This window comes from Haemaphysalis longicornis, unplaced genomic scaffold (assembly GCF_048455015.1).
Source record: "Haemaphysalis longicornis isolate Haplotype H1 unplaced genomic scaffold, Haemaphysalis longicornis Haplotype H1 scaffold_10, whole genome shotgun sequence".
NCBI classification, from domain to species: domain Eukaryota; kingdom Metazoa; phylum Arthropoda; class Arachnida; order Ixodida; family Ixodidae; genus Haemaphysalis; species Haemaphysalis longicornis.
In genome coordinates this window covers 49,757,744-49,778,199 of record NW_027526204.1, presented here as the reverse complement: position 1 = coordinate 49,778,199, position 20,456 = coordinate 49,757,744, and the positions used below count along the sequence as shown (strand labels likewise).

At 45.3% G+C, this 20,456-nt stretch overlaps 1 protein-coding gene across 1 annotated transcript in view; it reads right to left on the bottom strand.

Moving 5' to 3' along the window:
- LOC144157727 (uncharacterized) overlaps positions 1 to 20,456 on the bottom strand; it is a 159,782-nt gene that overhangs the window by 88,528 nt on the left and 50,798 nt on the right. Inside the window, exon 3 of the mRNA XM_077688508.1 lies at positions 10,651 to 10,745. The gene's annotated coding sequence lies outside the window, so the exon portion shown is untranslated. The remainder of the gene's footprint in view (positions 1 to 10,650; positions 10,746 to 20,456) is intronic.

Genomic DNA, 20,456 nt, shown 5'->3' with positions numbered 1-20,456 from the left:
TAAGTTCACTTGATTGGGATTCACTCATCACTCGCCACCATACAGAAGCTTACGAGATAGCCGTTCAGAAGTTTGAGGTAATATACAAAAAAGCGAAAAAAAAAGTGAATTTAAGGCGAAGAAATCCTAGCACCCCGTGGATAGATCAGGAAATATTAAAACTTTGTTATCTAAAAAGTAAACTACAACGAAAATGCCAGAACAATCCTCATGATGTCGCTCCCACACAAGAATTTAGAGAGCGGAGAAATAAAATTACCGCAAAAATTAGGCGGGCAAAAAAGTACTACCAACTAAGCAGGTTTTCCGCATGTCGTAAAAATGCGCGGAAAACCTAGGATTTGGTAAATATTACTATTAGCAAGCCACAAAAAAGGAATATTGATAAAACACTTCAGCCTGCATTTCCAAATACAAGTTCGGTGATTCTGGCCAATAACTTTAATGAGCACTTTGTTGAATCTGTAAACAATCTGACAAGAAATAACATAATGAGGAATGTGTTTAAATAAACCAAATTTTCTGTTAACTCCGCATACATGCCAACAGTTAATGAATATGATTTATGGAGAATTCTCCAATCGATGTCGATTACGAAGTCTCCAGGAAGAGACAAAATTAGGATCAGAGATTTGATACACAATTTCAACAGCATCAAAACTCTTCTGCTGTACATTATCAACCAAATATTATTGACATGTCAAATTCCTAAGGAACTGAAAAGCAGCGTAGTCAGGCCTTTATACATAAAAGGCCCTAGAGGCAGCTATAGTAATTATAGGCCAATCGCGCTACTAAACTCGTTGGCCTGTATTCTGGAAAAATAATACACGTACACATGACGTCATTTTGTAGGAAATATAATTTATTCAGTAATGCTCAATATGGAATTTGTAGCGTTCTGAGCACCATGAGCTTGCTGGAAAAATTCAATGACTTTATTTGTGGGAAATTGACAAAAACAACAATGTCCTCACACTGCTTGTTGATCTGGAAAAGGCTTTTGACACCGTTGACCATTCGGTGCTTCTTCAAAAGTTAGACAATTTTGGTTTCAGAGGTCCATACCTCACATTTTTCCGAAACTATTTTTCCGACCGTTTGCAATATGTGAAAGTGGGTGACTGTTTCAGCAAACCATTCAGAGTGAAATACGGACTGCCCCAACGCTCAGTTCTTGGGCCGTTGTTATTTAACCTCTACAATAATTATATAATTTGTGTCACGCTTAAATCGGGAATGTATTTATATGCGGACGATACTGCTCTTGCTTTGCCATGCTCAGTGTATAACGAAGGTGCACGCATCTTTCAAAAGGACATTATTTCTTTGCTAGATTAGTACGCCGGCAACAGAATTTTTATAAACAACTCTAAAACAACTTTTTTATGTTTTCACAGTCCTCACAAAACAATCACGGCATCACATCCCGTTTACCTACACAATAGCAAATGCCGGTTCTGCTCTTGCCCTCCTCTTACACTTACAAGTAGTATGAAATATCTTTGTTTACCCTTTGAAGATACATTATCCTGGTGCTCCCATATTGAGTATTTTGCTAAACTTTTAAGGCTGGTTGGTGTTTACTTGTATACTTTGAGGTAGATTTCTCACATCTCTGTTAGAAAGATGGTTTATAAAAGTTTAGGGGAATCTATATTAAGATACGGAATACCCATTTACGGTCAAGCGTCTGCATACAAATTAAAGGCTATTAACAAAGTCAGTCGTAAAATTGCTTTTATTCTCGCCTACGGAACGTCCCAACATGGGGAAGACATTTCAGCCGTTATGAAGCCTTTCACATTGCTTCCTGTTCAAGATCAATTTATGTTCGATGCACTCGTTAAAAATACTTATCTCTCAATTTTAAATCACCAAAAATAAAACCACGCCGTCTAAGACACGTTGATAGATTTAATGTCCCGAGAATATATACGAACTACGGTAAAAGAACTCGAGATTACTACGTCCCACTTTTCTTCAATAGAATATACACAGATGATAGCCTCCCGTCATTTCCGGACATAAAAAAATACCCAAGAGAATGTGTGACTAGCTTGAAAGTAGGATGACTGTACGGCCTGTAGTTCTAAAATTGATTCCTCCTTTTAATATCAGTAATTTGTTATCTCCTGTATAAGATCAGATTTTATTTTACTATTGACTGTGTGTTCTCTGAAAGAAAGAACACTTCCTTTTCTAGGCTGTATTTGCATGCGTATGTTCCAGGTTGTGTTTTTTGTCTTGTGGTTCTACGGTGTTTGTACTTGTATTCTTATTAGGTAGGTTGTATTTCTTGTAAGTAGATTATCTGGCTTTTGACTTAACTGCTTTCAACCGAGACTGCCAAGCCTAGCACACAAGCCTCAGGGCCTATGCTGGCTGGTTATGCACATGTATGTTTTTATTTGGACGAATAAACTTCTTAACTTATCTTAAAAAAAAACGGGCGTGGTGAAATTTCAGAATTAGTGTGGTTTCAGTATCGTAGCATTTCTCGAGCTGGTGGCTTTGTATCTCTAATTTGTTTCAACTTATTTGTTTCAACCTCGGGTATCTGCGCGTGGATTTTGTGACGAATCAGGAGATTTGTGCCCCAAGGAGTGCAAGCGCATTATAGGTTTTTTATTTGGGGAGTTTCTGCCTGGCATTTTATTTATAATTTATTAAAAACTTATACATATTTGCTTGTGAAAAATAGAATCTGTACAGAAATATGGCAGAAGGTGACCGAAGAACACCAACAGTGAAAGGACCAGCGTGTGGCTCCCAAACTGGATTCAGAGAAAACTAATGGCTGGCGGACGAGGCGCTAATATGTGGTGATCATCAGGAGATCAGGCAAATGAGATAATATTTGAGGGTCTCGTCATTCCTGAGAAGGTACTAAACGTTCACCGGTGGTCAATAAAAATAATTTTTACAACTATTTTGTGAAAATTTTTTTCTGTTCGAATTTTTATTGTATCTAGTATGATGTGGGGAGTGTAAACAGAAAAACCAACACCCCGTCATTTAGGTGAGCAGAAAACCCACTTGCAGGAATCAATGGAATAGCGCTTTAGAGAAAAAAGTCCTTGGTGTGCCTAAATCTGCTTTTGTGCCTTCAATGCGAGAGCCTGGCGATACTACTAAAAACTCTTTGCTTAGACATGGTATCTCCATAGCTTTGTTCGCCTTTCTTTATTTCTAATTTACCATGACTTTCTTCAACTGAATTCGTTTCTGCGACACTGCATGTGCGTTTTTTGCTTTTGTATTTTCGTTTTTCGCGGCGAATTAGGTCTGCAAGCAGACTTTCACACACACCAGCTTACCTTGAATATAGATTCCGCGTGCCTAGTCTGCATGTGTTCTGTTCATGTGCCTTCACTTTCAGTTGTCACGCGGAACGCACAATTCAAGATATTTAGAATTTACATATCACAATTTTGTGAATGTTTTGAGGCCAGCACAACGCACCTCAAAGTTCCCGATTCCTCGTCAATCGTCTGGGTGCGTATGCACTACCAGAAAAAAGATTATGAACTTTTCTTGCGCTGGAAAGTCTGAAACGGCTACATTTTTTACGCGGTGGGCTTCTAATTTGCCCACCCAATTTCAAATCCCTTCTGATCACCCATCTGTTTTCATTTATACACTCTTTACTATCGGCGGCAATTTTGTTGACCGGCGAAAAAGAATTCCGACTCGCTTTCAGAGAATGGGGCACTGCGTGTTTTCCCCCATAAAAAGTACACAAGTCGGCCGTGCCACTGCGCTAACATTTGTACCATGTATCGTGCTCACGCTGCATCGCAAAAACCCACGCTTTCCTCTTCGCTTCGCTAGAGCATATATCGGCGAAAATGGGCAGGTCTTGGCTGAAGCTCCAAGATTGTTTTTTAAGTGAGTGCCAAGGGAGAAAAAAATTACACCCTCAGTGACACTTTTAGTCACTGATTTCACAGACAGTTCGGCTGAGCTATTTAAGATTAGCAGGTGCAAGCTCTAGAAGCAGCCCATAACGGAAACTGCACAAAATTGGTAACTGTGTCATTTGAGTTACTTAATTCTCGTTTAGGAGGCCTTGACTAAACTAGCCTTCGTGGTGAATCCCGATCTATTTATTCGTTTGCCTGGGTAGGAGCCTGGTAGATTTCAATAGGGCGTTGTCAAAATTTGCTGGTTGCTGGTTGTCGGTGGTTCAACGAAATTTCTTTACTTTTAAGCACAGGATGAACACCAGCCAATCAAGGCGAGATGAACAAACCACGGCTTAGCCAGCAGTAGCAATGGAAGGAATGTCTCGGACTGAGATGTTGGTTTTGAATGAAGAGGACTCCAACCATGATCACCCACTTCTAAGAGATAGAACTTTGGGTAGCCGAAGACCTTTATTGCTCGAGGTATTCGAACCATGAACCTAGGTCTACAGACACCTAGACAATATTTTGCACGTTAGGTTGTCACCGGTCTTTTTGCTGCTTCCTTTGTACGTCCCACTTAAAAAAACTGTCTATCTAAACTCGGGATGTACACACTCACAGAAAGCGGTGGTGGTAAAAGTGCAGCTTCCGCGTTGTGCGGTTACTCTGGTGTCGCCCTCCGTGGCCCTTATTGTGGTCGTGCTCCCCGCTTGCGTCTGGGTAGGCTTACCCGACCACAGCAAACTAACCCTGGGTGCTCCATTTTTGTGGCGGAGAACTTCAATGCTGCGCGCTGTGCTGGAAATACCCGTTCTCAACTGCGCGTGGTCGAGTGGTCTTGGATCACGTCACCGATACCACCTTTACACTTCTAAATGGCATTTGTTGAAAACCAGGAGCAGGCGAGGGTTAGTGGACAACGCTTTATTGACGACATTTGAGCGGCTAGCGTTATTCGCTTGATGAAGAAGATGTCACGAGCCCCTCTGCTCGTGCAGTGGCTGCACGTCTTCGCTTTGCTGTCGTCGTCTTCCAAACAACCAGATCACATTTTGTAACAGGCTCCGGGCCGCCGCAATAATATGGCTCTGGTTGGCTTCAGATGGCTAATACCTTGTACCTGGAAATGGCTTGGTGATTGATTGGAATTTCCGCGGTAGACAAGAACTGGCGACTTCCTTGGAGCCGTGTGCGCGAGGCGCAACGCGCGCAGGAGTTTGTTTCGCCGCCCTACTTTCTATGGTCTGTCCATAAGGTGTTCTCCGTGCTTCGAACGTTCCCAAAGTGCCCAGCCAATGAAGCGTGAGGCGATGAAGTCGGCTATAAACATTCGTCGGTTTCTTTCGTATCGTCTTTTGCTTCGGTTACGGTGTGGACTTTTAGGAGCCGTGGACTTTCTTCGTAAGATTCTTTGTCTGTAGCTTGTGCTTGGTCGGCTTCCAAAGAGGCCTATTCGTGATCAAAACACTGGTCCTTCAGTTGATACGTACGAGCGTGACAGTGCTTGTCATCCTATTGTTGGTGAGGTAAGTTTTGCGTCTCCCGGCACTGTTTACCAAAAAACCTTCTTCGGGGCCATCTGTGGTACAGCTGTCGATGTGGACACGCGCGTCAGTTTTTCTGTCGTTGGTCGTTTCCGTTTGGGATCGCACAAAAACGTGATCTGGAATCCTTTGCAATTCTGACATGAGAGTCTTCTTGCGTTCTTCCAATCCTTGGTGCAGTGGAATGGCCTAGCGCAGCGAAAGCAACAACCCTGTTTTCGCAATTTCGCTTTGTTTTCGTCTAATTTAATTTAAGCGTGGCAGTTTTTTGTGAGTTGATCGTTCGATTCACAGAGATGGCATTTATGGCGGGATATTTTTTCCGTTAGTGTGCAAGAAGAACTTTGTACGTTTTTCTTGACTTGGTTCCGGTGTGATTTTGTTGTGGTAGGCATGTCTGATCAAGTCATTAGGGAAGTGATCTCCCGACTTCGCACTTCCAGATTCAAAATTTCACGTAACGTCGATACTTCACCAGCCTGTTCTCTTCCCTGTGCTTGTGGCGTTGTTAGCGTTAACTGGTTGAACCTGAGAACGCGCTCATAGGGCAACTTCTGCAGTAGCGCAGTTTTCAACATTATTCCGTAGTACCCGATGTGCAGTCCCAGGTTTTTAAATGATCTAACGTGGGTTTAACACGTTTGTGGAGCGTCTGGAGGTCGTCCAAATTGCCACAGGATGTTACGTTTGGGAGGTTTAGCAGTTTTTTTGTGCGGTGGTTGATCATCACAGTTTTTTCTCCAAAACGTTGCTACAACCGTTCGATGGCTACGGGGTAGCTGTGGTTAGTTGATATTAATGCGCTCATGACGCGTTCTGCTATTTCTTTCAGATAGCTACGGAGGTACTTTTTTTTGTCAACGTCTGTCAGCAACGGGTTCTGATGTATCGTCGACTCGAACTGGTCCGAAAACGCAAGCCCCCATATGAATTCTCCTTGAAAAGGGTGAATCTCAAGATTGGGAAATCTTACTTGAACTCGTTCTTGAGTTGAAGTTGCAGCCTGTACCACACCAGTTGTTGTTAAGGGGCATGCGGCTGGAAGATGTCTTTGAGCGCGGAAGGCCACATGTGCGATGGAATCCCGGTAATCTTCTGCAGTTCTCAGTTCATCATCTAGCTCTTCATCGGGGACGAGATGCTCTATCTCTTTGTCTATTTCGGTTAAGGCAAACTCTTTCCGCTTAAGCATACTAAGCTGTTTAGCCAGCTCAGCAATCGGTAGTGGGGTCACCTCCATCATGGCCTTCATTTCGCTGATGATCTTTGTAGTAGAGGCACGGGGCAAACTGCGTTTTTGTTTCAGACGGTCTATGATTGGTTTCGGTAGGCAGAGTGGACGTTCTAATGGGAGATGATGCGATGCATCGTTTTTGGCCGCTGCGACGTCTTCAATGGCGTTGCTTCATCCGTGGGGGCCCTCAATGGTGTCATCCTTCAAACCTCGTCTTGGCCGCGAATTGTTGAAAACCAGGAAACAGGCGAGGGTTACAGGTGACTGCTTTATTGACGGTGTTCGAGTGGCTAGCGTTATACGCTTGATGAAGAAGAGGTCACTAGCCCCGCTGCTCGTGCGGGGGCTGCTCGTCTTCGCTTCGGTGTCGTCTTCTCCCAACCAACCAGATATACCGCCATATTCACCTGACTTGGCGTGGTGGCTGGGTGCGCAAATGATCTCTTGCCAACGCAACGCAGACTGCTGGGGCAGCGGTCACCACATCATTCGCCCCGCTCTTATTCCGTAGTCCACGGGTGGCCTCCGTCACCTATGCACAGTGGTGAACTGGAATACCTTTCGATCTACCCTGAACGCTTCTCTCTCAGTAACCATAGTATACCCCAGTGATCTCCTTCGCCATGTACTCGCGGACACCTCCTAGCCCACGTGGGGGGAAGAGACAAGCCCAAGGCCCGATCTAAGGCTCCTGAAGCTCGGGTGTAAAGGTAAGCAAGCTGAATTAATTGCCACCTGGGTCCCTTCGTCGGTACCTGCCAGACTCCAGTATCAGCACCGCACTGCTGCCGCTAGACGGCCCGACAAAAAAGCTGTCCAGGCAGCGCCAGATCGACTGGTGCGTTTCTCATGGTCATCGACTGTCCAGGCATGGTTGTCCAGGCATGGCCAGATCGACTGGTGCGTTTCTCCGGCGTCTGTCTGGCGGACTTTGCGGTCCATAGTATCAGTCGCCCTTCGGAAGCAATAGCTATTGTTTGCTTAGCATCAAACAAGGATTCGACAGAATTCACACCAGACGTTTCCGGGGCCTTGATTCCTGCCTTTCGTGCGGTGCGAGAGATAAGGCCATTTTCGTTCCCCTTCCGAAAAGTGGTGGTTTATCGGAAACTCTTTATGCCATTTCTGGAAATCAGGCACCGTTCACAATTTCACAATGTCTGAATTCTTGGCCGCGATCGATCAAGCTATTCTGCGGAAAGCTCCCCGTCCCCATGGCATTAGTTATGAAGTATACATACATATTTACGACCCAGCTCTCACGATGCTTCTAAACTTTGCACATCAGGTGGCGCTATCAGGTCTATTCCCTCAATCCTTGCTTCGGAGCGGCTATTGTTTCGATCCCAAAGCCCGGGAAACCACCGGACGAACTTTGCAAATAGCTGACAATCGCTTTGACATTTACGCTGCGCAAGCTGTTAGACCAAATGTTCGCCGCACGTCTTCAGTTGTGTCTTGAAATTTTTCAATGGTGTCGCCCGGCGCAATTCGGACTCAGGCCTCATCTTGGAACCGATGATGGCTTGGTATACCTGTCATCCTAGTTGTTGGTAGGAGGCCGTTCTCACCATGTGAGGACTTTACTAGGTATGGACATATGCAAGGCGTATGAAAATGTGTGTCACGCTGCAATATTAAATGTGCTAAGTTGCGTTCGCCCCGAAGCCAAACCCTGCAATTTTTTTTCTGAAACTTTCTTAGACCCCAGTCTTTTCCTATACACATCAATGCCAAACGTTTGGTCTCGTTTACACCAGTACGCGACATTTTAAAGACGCGTTGTTCTTTCTCCCCTACTTTTTAACATTGTATATTGCCTCTAGCTTGCCATGTTTCACTAACGAATACTTGTATTTCCTCATGTACGCGGATTATACTACTTTATTAAGAGTTTATGCAGACTTATCACGACAAGCCGAGTGCCTCGAGCAAGCCTTAAGAGACTGCCAGAAATGGTGTATGTGGGACTCACCCTCTCTCAATACAAGACTGCTGCTATTCCCGTGGCGAAAGCTTGGGGCCATCGCTTCCTTGCATTATCTCGGATATCACTGCGGCTGAATGGATCCTCTATACTCATCGTTGTGCACCTTCGGCTTCCGAGATAGGAGATATCGGCCTGAGGGCAAGCAGCTCAGTGCTCTGAGCTCGACAGAAAGCAAGCCAAATGCTGAACCTCGTTTCCCGCATCTCTCAGAACTCTGGCGGGGCCTGCTGGACGATTGCCCGTCTCTTAGTGCTCTCCGTACTACAGCCAAGGCTCGTGTACCAATCATAGTTCGAGCACAAGATGCAAGCGGACTGGGATCGGCTGGAGTCTATTAACAGGGCTGCCATCCAAACCATTACTGGCCGCACCCTCCTAACGCCAATTCCACACCTACAAGCACAAGTCTAACTAAACATGTGGGATTACTCATAGATCAGCGTCGTTCCACACGCCTGCTGAAACGTTGACTGGTTCCATATGCAGTAGCTCTCACCGCGTACACGGGCCCGCAGCCTGATACATTGCCAGCGCTTCCCGCTGTGAGGCCGCCCTGGCTGTACCATCACGTGAAGAACAGCGTACCTCTGACAAGGCTACAAGTCCGTTTCCTGGCCTTCACCAGCCCCCCGACGCCGTCCTTCATGCCCCTGACTGGGCGCCCGCGACGCAACTGCTGGTTGTCCGGGCTTTTGTGGATGCTGGGGCATACGACGCCTTCGTCACCACGGCCTTGACGTGTCTTTCTTATCCTGCCGTAAATCAAAGCGGCGCGCACGAGACCCTCCGTGCACTCCCAAGCCTGCTAGCAGACCTGACTGTTATTCGGAATGGTTTGCAGGCGCTTGCATCGGTATTGACTAGTGGGGAGAGGCTGAAACTTTGTACTGACTGAACGCCTCCGATCTGGAATTTGCGTCACGTTGCGCGTTGTACAAGACTGGCCGCCCGCATTCACGCGAATATGAGCAGTTATGCGCGCCTGCCCTGTCCACGTTTTATGAATTCGCCGGGATATGCTTCCTGCCCACAAAGCGGCGGATCGCGCCTCCCACAGAGACGTGCCACGGCCACTGCCACTTCTTCAAGTATCCACCATAGAAGAACTGCTGGTGGAAACACAAACACTCCGTAGCGCCGCGCGTGCTTTACTTAAACCGCGTGGAAGTGACCGCCCCAGTGGACTCGCTCATTGGGAAGAAGTCGTGCTGTGGAGGCTTCGGGTTGGAAAGTCGTTATCGCCAGCAGTTACTCACGCTTAACCGGCCCGTTTTCCCGCGCTATTTGCAGATACCTATCCTTCTGTGTGCTTCCTGCATCAGGAGCTGACGTTGAACACCTGCTTTTCTCTTGTCCAGGTATTAGAGACGCCTGATTGCAACACCACCAAGGCACACGGCTCCATCTTGGGAGACCCCAAGATCTGAAGCGCTGGTTATGGGGGCCGCAGCACCGGTCTCTTCTTCGACACTTCCGTGTTACGAGTACAGTGTTGTACTTACGAAAACTTTCTTATGCCTAGTTCTTTGAGCGCTCGAGTTACAATCATGTTTCTTATTCCTTAGGGCAACCTCTGAGAAAAAAAGCTACGTAAGCCACGCTACCTAGAATGAGGTCCCGAAACCAAGTTGTGAAGGCGAGTAATTATCTTCCGCTAGTCCCCTCTTTTTAGCTTAATCTATCTCTCAGGTTTCTGCCACTACGAGCGCTCACCTGCCGTTAAACATAACCAGCCGATTCGTCGTGTTTCCTAAAAAACTCCCGCTACTGCCCCTAGCGAATTTAAAAAAAATAGTTCAATAAATGCCTCCTGGTCTTAACCGTTGCATACGATGCAGAGAACACACGCCTATCTGAGTGGCTAAACCAATATGTAGGGGCCAAGGCAGGTGAGCGGAGCACCTCTCGTGAGACTCATGCCTGTCAATACACAAGCAGTGCGCTCTCCGCAGATAGCAAGTCTTTACTCACCTCCTAGGGCTATCAGGATAATTACGATACAGGATCCAGCAACGATACCGCAGAAGACGATGCCTCCTTTGACTGCTGGGCTGAGCCCGTCCTGCCTGAAAATTTGGGAATTGAAGATTACGCTTATCGTGCAACAAAAACTCTCAGGCAAGTTTAGTGCACTTGGTGGGCAGCTAACGGCAATCAGAATCCACGACACCGGCCAACACAAAAACAATATCCTTGGTGAAGGGCTTCTTCACGATGCTCTGCTGAGACGAGATAACTGAGTTGTCAAAAAAAGAACCGATCTCCATCCTTCCTCCGTCTGCTTGCAACCTGATGTAGAAGCAGAGCGCTCATGGATTCGATCTAGAGTGACGGAATAGCAATTTTAATGTCATTATTTGTAATGTCATTCCTGCTAAAAGTATTCCTTCGTCGCGACATACAATTTGTAACCTATTGGAAGCTATGATTTTTCTCTGATTTAACAGGCTGATTTACTCTGAATCCACACCCAGCAGAGTCACTGCAGGACGGCTGATAATTATCCTTTATTGTGGGGTGCCTCAACATATGAGAACACGTCGTATTGTTTTCAGGGGTATGCTGTGGTGTAATTCAAAATTACCCCATTCGTCGTTCAAACATCCGGGACATTGGGTGAGCAGAAAGAGTCTTTGGGGCAAAATATACCTCTTAACCGAGATATCTTCTCCTAAAATGTATCACTACCTTGAGAAGTGCACCAAATCATGCGAAATAGTTTGGACACAAATACTAGGTGATACTACAAAACGTTTTCGTTACACAATACGTCTCCGCAGACAAAGAAACATGCAAAGCAGTACAAGAAGTTATACATTGAGCTGATTTGTAAGTCACTGATTACAAATATCTTCGTTATAGCAAGAAAGCGCGAATGATAAACTCGACAAATCCTGTTTCTTTGCTGGGGTCAGCACGTTCACTTTACGTTGCTTATTCGTATGGTCAATGTTACGAAATGCAAAACCAGGGCCATAACGCACACTACGCCTGCCTCCTAAAGCACCTAAAGTAAAATGGGTTTGACTCTATCAGAAAAGTGTGCGTCATTATGTGTCTCAATTCTGCTTTGAACCGGTCGGCCCTAATCATGATACTTGACCGGCTGGAAAAAAAAAACTATTTAAATTTACTGCAGTTTCAGCAATTCTCATTTGGGTGAAACAGTATTTATGACACAATCATTGCAAGCAGAAGGCGCAAGGAATCACCTGCATTTCCTTATTAAAGCGAAGCTTGCTGTCTTTCGATTTGCAGGGCTGCAGCGTCTTTTGTAGCTACTTTCCAGCCGTGTGTGCTATTCGGTATTGTGGCTGAGATAACGCAATCCTTCCCGCAAGTCACCCTGCTATGCCGAAAGGCAAACGTTTACAGTTTGTGAGGGGGAACGCGACCCAATACGCTGCTGAGGTTCATCTTACACCAGAAAACTCTGGCCACCACCAGCAATGCCACTACACTGAGTCGTTGGAGGGGGCCGCCTGGGAAGGGACACCAGATTAGCCTTGTTTCAATGTGCCTCTCCTATTTGCGGCAGGCGACCACTGACAGGAAAGCGCAAGGGCGATAATTTCTGAATTCGATAAAGTACGCCCACGTATGACTGGTGTTATCTTCGCTAAGGATATTAGAACATTGAAATTTTGTAGTTTGGTGTCCCACTTGTCCATGCACTTACCACTGCTCTCTGTTTTGAAAAATTGCCAACTACGCCAAGTAATATGTCACCGTGAAATGCCAGCAGCACATCTAGTTCAATCCGAGTATGCAGCAACATAAGCTCCGCTTCAAGTCATTTGCCACCGCAGTGTAGGATCTGCCAATTTTCCTTATTCTTTTACTGTCAATTTAACCACGAGGACGACAATGCTGAAACGCATTCGGCTGCGGTATGGCTTGTCTTTTCTATTGATGATTTTCTGTGGCGAAATCGAAATCGGTATCGAAATGGAAAGCCGAAATCGGCATCATTAACAAATGCCGGCGAGTGGACAGAAAAACGCAGCATACATACACAGATGACTGAGGCAAGGCGGAGTGTAAAGGCCACCAAGCCTATACACCTCACAGTACAAACACGAACACGTTCGGCAGTGGCCCAGCCAGTAGGTGACTGTACAATGTGCCATATCGTTGACAACGTGCCCTGCGCAGCTACCGAGAGAACAATAATAAATGGAATATGAAGTACATCGAAGAGATGGAATTCTAGTGGTCGGTTGCACTGGAACTCTGGAACCGCACTAGTAACATTTGGTTTTTGTTGTTCATTGGGATGTTCCGCATACATTACTGGTCACTGTGTTTAATTGGTACGTCCGTCTTTTTCTTTTTACCAATTCTTTTTTCATTTCTTGATTTCGGTTCTGCAAAAGCATAGCAGAAATAAAGACGTATACACGGTGATGTCCGCGTAGAGAGCGTTCTCGATGCCAGTGTATGCGAATAACCAGGAATATGTACGGAAGTAATTGGTCGGCCGTGCTGACAGAGCTCGATGTTTGGAACATTAAGGTTGCGTTTGCAGCCTCTCTTGGGTGTCCTGTAAATTACAAATTGGATTTTTGTGGCAAGCAGCTAAAGAACTTTGGAGTGGCATATGCCACTACAAGATATAAAACCTGTTTTAGTCTTGTTTGAATTTCTCCGTCGCCGCCAACGGTGAGCGATTGTGTGACATCGTCGGCATAGATGCTGTAGTGCAGCCACTCTGTTATCTATTGTGGCAGAATAATGATGGCAGAATTAAAGAAAAAGCGAAAGAGAACATGCCTCTACGCAGTTCTTGCGCCACCCATTTTGATCTCGACAGATTCTCACCCTGCAATACCTGGCTGCGCAGTGCAGCACGAGAGCAAATACTTCACTTAATCATACACATTTTTCCCACCTCATGCTTCGCAAGGTTGGAGAACTCTGCCTCATGTCGGACGTTGTCGGAGGCATTTGTTAGGTCGACGCCTACTATTGCCCCCGTATGTAAGTATGCGTACACGTCAGCGTTAATAATTTGGTGGTTCAGTTGAGAATTTTTATGCAAAGCCGTGGGGGGTTTGTTGAGGGGAGAACAGAGGTCTCGCACCTCTATGCATTTATTTAGCCTGTTGAGAATAACATGCTCCAGTAGATTAACTACACATTTGATGAGCAATATAGGCCTACAAATTACGAGCTTGAGTTTCTTTCCCGGTGCAGGAATAAAAACAATCTTCGTTATTGTGCATTGCCCGCGTAACGATCCTCTTTTCTAAGCAGTGGTTCTGTTTCTAATAGATGGTTTCTATTACGTTTTCCTGATACCTAAGCATTTCGTCAGTGAATTCCCTATGGTTCGGGGCAGACTTGGTACGTAGACAATATGCGTAGAGGCATAGCTTGAGATTAGGATCTAACTTGTCTTCAACGTGACCGTAACTTCATTTCTCTCTGCAGTAGAGCGTGGCTCATTCCATGGGCATGGCGCATGGGAAATAATAATAAATGTTAATTCTGTGTGTTCCGAGAGCAAATCTTCGACTTCCTAATTAGAGCATTCACAATCCACTTCTTGAATATGTGACAAACTATATATATCTGGGAGTGCATATCAGGACCTCTCTCACCTTGGTGAATGAACACGGGCCTTGCGCGAAAAAGAAACCACACACAGGACGGGCGGGATGATCGATGCACCAACTCGCCCAACAACAAGTTCTTCTAAACTCTCTCACCTTGACGGTTCACTGCAATTATGCAATTAAAATGCTAAACGTGTGTTAGACTCTCTCCGCCGAAACTTTTCAAGGGCTCCTTTTCTTTCACGAAACTTCATTATTACAATATTCATGGGCGGATCCAAAGGGCCGGTCTGCAGTCCTGTCTTTTCGTACTTGTGTACTATATACCCCCAAGGAGATGACCCCTCGTGTCGTAAAAATAGTCTATTTGATAAATTTGTATACTTTTGTATTTTTCGATTTGCGAATTTTAGGTGAATAAAACAAGCTACTATTCTGTTCTTCCTTCTCATCACCATCATCCTCATCATCACTGATGAAAGCTAATCACCCTCATAAAAAACTTGGATCCGCCCCGGGCAGAAACACGATCTAAACTTGCATGCGACGCTGCAGTATGAGATACTGGAAATTTCAACCTAATACACTCCCTCGAATCGGTGTAGAATAACTCAGCCCCGTTTACCCGTTGTAATTATGACCGCACAGCAAGCATGAAAGCCATGAACGCCATTCTTGATGCTTTCACTGTTTCACCCTGTCGCAAAATGTTTCGTTTCCACTTATTTTTCAGCTGTTTTATCCCCCATTGCTCCGGGACGGTGTTATTATGCCGCCTAGTTATACCACATGTCCTTAGGGATTATTGTAGGGTTGCCATTCTGAAAAACTTGCACTTTCTCTCGGTCTCTAATACCACGCACCTCGGAGGAATAGAACCACCTTTCCGCATCAGCAGCAATCATTGCAAATCACCTGTATTTAAAAAGTGCGCTAGCTCTTCACAATATAGGCACCAGACTATTGTATTTTATTGTTCCTATTGTATTGTTCCTCCACAGCGTTTATATTGCTACGTTTTTCCCTTTCTCGTTTGAATGGTCATTTGCTAATTTCTTTTTTTGCTATAACTCCTGTTGGCCATAAATGTATAATTAAAAACTTTGACTCAATGTATCATTAATAACTAGATTTTTGTCAAACTTTTATTTTTCGTGTTAGAGCCAATCCCCTTTCATGCTTTTTAACCGCTAGGGTATTTATTAAAATAAATAGTTAAATAAATAAAAAATTTTAGCATATCGCACTTGTGCCAAAGTGATGGGATGCTCAAATTCTGAATTCTCCCGCCTGTGTAAGTAGCGAGAGTATGAATTCTCCAATTATCCCGCCTGTTTAAGGCGGGAGAGCCTCTACGGGCTTAGCACAAAAAAAACGCTTTCCGATTTCTTGAATAACATCATCTGTTTTCTTCGATTCATGGAGTACTTTAAACAGATTGTTTCTCTAAGTAAACTTGCTCTTCTCTGGGTGTAAGAGGCATCTCAGGATGTTCTACGCTTTCGCGAATCCCACTGAAGCTGCAGCTCATCGCCGCCGGAGTGCCAGGGTTGACGCATGAGCAGGTTTGCTTTATCCTCAGTGTTTCCATTTTACTAGCAGACGCGCCTGTCGAGGCGTCGGTTTATCTTCTGTATAATAAATCATCTTTCTATACCCGCCTTGGCTTCCCGCACATAGTGTCGTTGTTGTTTATTGGCATCCTCGGGTATAGTTGTGTTTGCTCTCTGGACGTGTGCATGAATATATGAGGCACATGCTGCCACGTCATCTATGTCTGTATAAGTAGCGTTTTCTTCAGTAGCCCTAATCTGCTGGACGGTTATCCAGTTTGTGATGTAGAGGTGTTTACCTGCGGCCATTGTTCGCGCTGTTATGATGGTGGTGCTTAACCTAGAACGATCTCACTCGGCTGGTTTTACGAAGTGTTCATCCACATGCCGTCCTGTGTGTTCCTTGTGACCGTGACATCAGGAGTGGCGTACACGCTAATACCACTGACTTTCCTGGTGGAGTGAGTGGGATGGGTGACAAGGAGTGAGGCCCACTCGTAGGGCATATTTCCAAAGCGGCCGGCTCTTAATGACGTGCTTCGATACCCCCGGGGAGGGTGAACAGGAGCGCTGAAATCTCGCAGAATACTCAGTGGCTGTTCGCGCGCTATGTGTACCGTCTTGCGAAAGTCGCTTTCAAATGTGTGCTTTTGGCGTGGTCTGCTATAACATTTAGGCACCAGAAGACCGCCTTCCCCACGTTTTTCACCAGATTCAATTTAGCGAGGACGTGGTGTATTTTTGCGAAGCCAATTTATGTTGAATGGCGGGACGTTACGCTTCGTGCAGATAATTGCGGTTGTTTTGGAGTAACCTGAGTTTAAGTCGTAGTACGATTTAACATCTAATAATTTATCCGCTCTCCGAGTTTCTTGAACGGAGACTGAGTCTGGCATCTACAGTGGCTGCTGGTTAAGAACGGCCGCTTTGTCGTTTGAAAGCACGGCAGTTCCATTGTTTCCGCTGGTTTTCTAGAATATTTGGGCACTTTCTCCTATTCCGCTTCAAATACTGCTAGTATTTTATGCCCTACACCTGCTCTTTGGTGTGTATTGTTGGGGCATTTTCAACAGCGTGTACCCTAGTGTACAATTTTGTTTGTTGCTTGTTCACCAACTCCACAAAAATGGCGAACATGTCTTCCACTTTCGCGAGACGGGCATATAAGGTTTTTATTCGATGACTTCTCGCGTGCTCGGATAGATCGGTTCAGTTCCCGCTTTCGCTTAGTGGGCGGTGAATACGCATCGGTATCGTTTATATATTTTGCCACAGCATAGTTCACAGACACGTATTGGCTGTACAGCTTGAGCACTGGCCGGCCAGTTTGCGCAAGTGGTGGTGGAAGGCTGTCGGCCCTGAGTTGGGCATTCTATGACTTAAGGTATTGATTTTCGCTGATAACAAACTCAAGCATGTCACTAATCTGCGTTAGCTCTACTTCGAGCGCAGCAGAAGCCCTACCCTACGTTGTGCGTTGTTTCGAGCATATAACGAGTCCGTGCTGGCCCAGCTCACTTTGCTTTGATCCACAGGAGAGTTTTACCAGCGGAGCTGTTGTAGCTGGCAATAACGTGTGGCCCGTTAAGGGTTAAAGCTGCTCAAAAACCAAGCGCTCGTGATCGCAAGTCTTTTTGTATATCCAGAGCGTCCACCAGACGCGTAGCGGCTGAGCCAAAAAGACTGGTTCAAACTCTAAGGAGTGAGTAAATACCGAGCGCTAAACAGCCCGGGCCTCATGGCGACCGCCGAGCGTCCCGGGCTCGCGAGTGGCTTTAGCAAAAAAACTGGCGAATACCCCCAAAGCGCCTCGGGTTGCATAGAAAACAACAATGCCACAGGAGGCTTAAAATCTGCTCCACAAAACCTGGACATGACTTGAGAAGCGCCGGGCATGCGCTGTGAACACACGGGCCACCGCGGAGCCCCGGCTGTCAAGCGCCAAGGTGCAGGTAATGCTCGGTAGGAGGAACAGGACCGTATTGACCGAAATGACGATGACTATTGCTAACCACAGTCCAAAGCGACGACGGAAATGTAAGTGAAGAATTTAAAATTTGCGCAAATACACCGTGATGTGCCCTTCAGTGCCCACGCAGAAAAAAATCCACAAGCTTCGCTAACGTCCGAGCTTTTTCGACATAGTGCACACTTCAGCAGTTTATGTTTTTTTTTTTCGGAGCACAAAGCAGATGACGACTGGGCACATCGCCTCCTGCTGTGAGACCTGCAACTGGATCTGTGGTGACCAACTCTGCTCTCCCCGCGGCTGGGTTAAGGAATGCATCATAAGAACCACAGCGGCTCCTCTCTGTGAGCCTTGCGCCAGGGCGGTGTGCTTCAAGGGCGACACTATTGTTGGTGTCATGCTAGCCTGTGCAGCTGGCGTTCTACATGGAAACACTATGCGGTTTCTCATATGTTATTTGAGTAAAAAATTTTTACCGCACTCCCTGTCGCAGTCTTCTGGCCTTTGCCATCGACTCCACACGTGGGTTTACCAACGGGATTGTCTTGTGGGTTCTGGAGATATCAGCTCTTGCTGATGGGCTCGTAAGTGAGAGGTAAGTATCCGCTCGGTGTCCTAGTCGACCACAGTATGTGTAGAATGCGTGCGTCTTTGTAAGGAGGAATCAGCGATTCCCTGAACCTCTATAGTATATTCCGTATGCGACAGAGACACCCTTAAAACTGCAATAAAAAGTTGGTTTCACCCATGCAGCTGGCCTATATGAAACCGTTGCGTTCTTGTAGACGAAGCTGCGAGTGTTGTCGTTATTGGTGTCGTAATCAAAAATATTCCGGATCACTCCCCTACAGGTTCCATCCGGGATGGGGGCGTATGCGGTGATCTTGTAACTGTGCTTTCCAAAACAGACCTCTCGGTTTTTGTTAAGCTTTTCGGCACTAAAAATCTTCGAGGGTCTCACTACTAGTATGTTTTAAAACAGAAGGTGGACTCTGCAAACCCGAAATAAACTGAAGAAGGCATATACTGATGTAACCCAACAGACTCGTGAAAAAACACGCACTCTGCCATCTTAATAAGATAAGATAAGATCAGATCATCTTTATTTCTCCAGAAGAAACTGGAAGGTCGTCCGCGCTAAAAGCTGCTAAAGACAGCTTGACAGTGGCCCTGAAACCCTCACTTGGCAGGGTTCAAGAAAGAGAAAAAAATCACTCATAACGAAAGCGATTGAAAGAGTACATCCTTCGTACGTAGTTCACAATAAGCTGAATTAGAAAAGTTATGGAAGATTTATGGTTTCAAAATTCGCAATTCGTACAAATTAACACAAAAAGGCACAGGAAGACACAAAACAACAGCAATAACACATAAATACAAAACACCAGCAATGATTGCAACAGTGATGGAAACTACAAGTTTACGAAGTATTGCCGCAACTGTTTGCTGGAAAAGCAATGTGTATGACTATGTTCATTTAGAATGGTGGGAATGCTGAAGTGCAGAGCCTGATATTTATAATTAATGCGGAATCGCGGCACTACCCATTGTTCTGTGCTGCGCGTGCGTGAATTGGCATCCCTTGCTGTTAGGGTTGAGAGTCATAATAATACGCTTTTTAATATCACTCTATACTTCCTTACATTGAAAAAAAGCTTAGCTCCCTGCCTAAAGCTCGTGTTTGTGTTTGAAAGAAATTGAACTTTTAATAAAAAACATGTAAACAGTGTGACACCATTTCAGAATTTACTGCACCTCACGAACCAGAAATCAAGGTGAGCCAGAGGTGCAGGCTCAATTCGAGCTGTACTCTTAAAGAAACCGCAGAATAAGCCAGCAATGGTGACATTGTTAACATAACGCGGAACTTAGAAAACCAAAGCAATAAAAGAAGTCACAATCCCGACGAGCTACAGGCAGGGCCCTACAGCAAACATAGATCACCTATCGCAAAATAACAGTGTTTACATTCATCTCATACTCTCAATTTTTGGAAAAGAGCCGCTATTATATTTGTTTTTCCGCAAACGATAAAAGGGACGAATGTTAGACCAAGACGCCAAAGTTAGCGCTGCACACCATTATTTACAAAAGAGAACTTGACCAGGCAGCACAAGTAAATTAGGGATTAAGTGTGTCCAAAAACCACCTTCCGGTTTTCTTGGCCCAACTATGGCAAAATATAGTTTTGACGCAAGGATGGTAATCGAGCCCGCCTCATCAAATCTGTGTGTGGCCTTGCGGTTACTGCCGCAAAAAAGCGCTGGCTCATTAGCCCAGTTCGATTTACCATACTTGTTTGTTTTTCAACAAAATGGAAGGCACTGCATACACTTTAATAAAATTCGTAGTTTTGTAGGCGACGAATTTTCGCTTTCGCGGAAGTCATTTCGTGTGAACATAAAAAAGGCAACAAATATAGTTTTGCTTAGCGAAATAAAAATACATGCATGCGACTGGACTAACCAAGGCATGAAGGACGCCTAATGATGAACCCCTTAGGCCCTATAAAATATGTAACAAATCAAAGCAGAAACGGCCGTCCTGTAGATGTTGTGGCGGTGCTATCGGAATTACGAATAATATGAAATGCTAGGTAATCCACGGTTTAACGTTTCAACAAGGCACGTCTAGATTACCACCGCTTGTCCAAATATTCTTTACAATTGCATGCCTGCCTCTAAACGCAAGGCCGCA